Source organism: Balaenoptera musculus, chromosome 8, assembly GCF_009873245.2.
Source record: "Balaenoptera musculus isolate JJ_BM4_2016_0621 chromosome 8, mBalMus1.pri.v3, whole genome shotgun sequence".
In the NCBI taxonomy this organism is placed as follows: Eukaryota; Metazoa; Chordata; class Mammalia; order Artiodactyla; family Balaenopteridae; genus Balaenoptera; species Balaenoptera musculus.
The window spans coordinates 29,157,654-29,159,245 of NC_045792.1; positions in this window are offsets into that span (position 1 = coordinate 29,157,654).

The following is a 1,592-nucleotide window of genomic DNA, read 5'->3' on the forward strand; positions in this document are numbered from 1 at the left end:
AATGGTTGTTTGGAACTCAGAATAAATACTTTCAATAAAAGTTAAGCAGGAGTAACATTGCTAAAAATGGCAGTGTAAAGGCCTTCAGAATTCTCTCCTACATAACAGCAGTGAGAAACTTGCAAAAATTGTAAGAATCTACTCTTTCATAACACTGGAAATAAAAGAAGGCTTTCTTTCATACAGGGAGAGGTTTTTTCAAGAAATAAGGCAAAATATTAGTAAGAACAACAAACTTTGTGAAGTTTTAACTTACTACATTGCATCTTTCCCACTCCAGCTCCGCAGTAGCCTTGAAAACCAAGTCTACAACCATGGTGGAAACTTGCGGCCTGGCAGCCACTGGAGAGGACAGAATAAGGAACACCTTTAAAGTCTCATTCCCAAGAATTTAATTACGTGACCTGCCTGGTGGATCCTGGAAGACTCTCCATACCAAGCTGTTTTTATTTGAATTGACTCAGAGAATTCACCAAGTGCAAATACCATGTTCCCTTGGGGTATCTGTCAAAAATAATAACTTCACAATGCTTTAAGAGGTGGATAACAGTTGGGACAAATAATAGGCTAACCAAATGGCTTAAACAATGTCCATAAGGGCTTTGAAAAGCTCTGACATATTCCTTGGAATCTAGAAGACCACACACATGTGCAGAACTGTGCACATACTCAGGAAAGACTGGAGAAAGCCCTAAGTTTATAACTTGTGATGATGACATAAGCAGAAGGTAAAGGCCAAGGTAGAATTGTCAAATGCCTGGCTGAGTATTAAAGGAGTGCCCAACATGCACACAGGGCTTCTCAGCAAAAACTGGAACATTTACTGGCTCCAGGTGTATACAAGAATTTCTGTTCACCAACCTAACCAAGAACAGACTTCAGTGCTCACACACAAGTAATACAGACTTTTTAAATTAGTTCAGAAAAGTCACTAAACAAACAAACAACAATTACAAGTAGCAACAAAAACAATTAAAGCCTGGGGAGGAGGAAGAATCTGATTTCCAGAGTTTTCACAGTATATTACTTAACATGGCCAGTTTTCAACTAAACATTATAAGACATGGGTGAAAAAATTAAAAAGTATGACTTTTAAATGGGAAAAAAAAAAAAAAACAATCAGTAGGCACTCTCCCTAAGGAATCCTGGCATTGGCCTAGACAAGGACTTTAAATCTAGAAAAAAATTTAAAATCAGCTATTTTAAATATGTTCAAAGACCTGAATGAAACCATTTCTAAGGAACAAAAGAAAGTATGAGTACAAAGTCTTACCAAATAGAGTATCAGTAGATTAAGACATTATGCAAAAGAATCAGATAGAAGTTCAAGAGTTGGAAAGTACACAAACTGAAATGATAAATTTATCAGAAGAGTTTAACAGCAACATATGTGGGCATAAGAATCAGTGGCCTTGAAGACAAGTCAATTGAGATTGTCCAGTCCGAGAAACAGAAAGAAAAATAATGTTAAAAAATGAACAGAATCTAAGAGACCTGTGTGACACCATCCAGAGTATCATCACACACAGAAAAGGAGTCTCAGAAGGAGAGGACAATGAGAAAAAGGAAGAAATAAAATTTGAAGGAACATG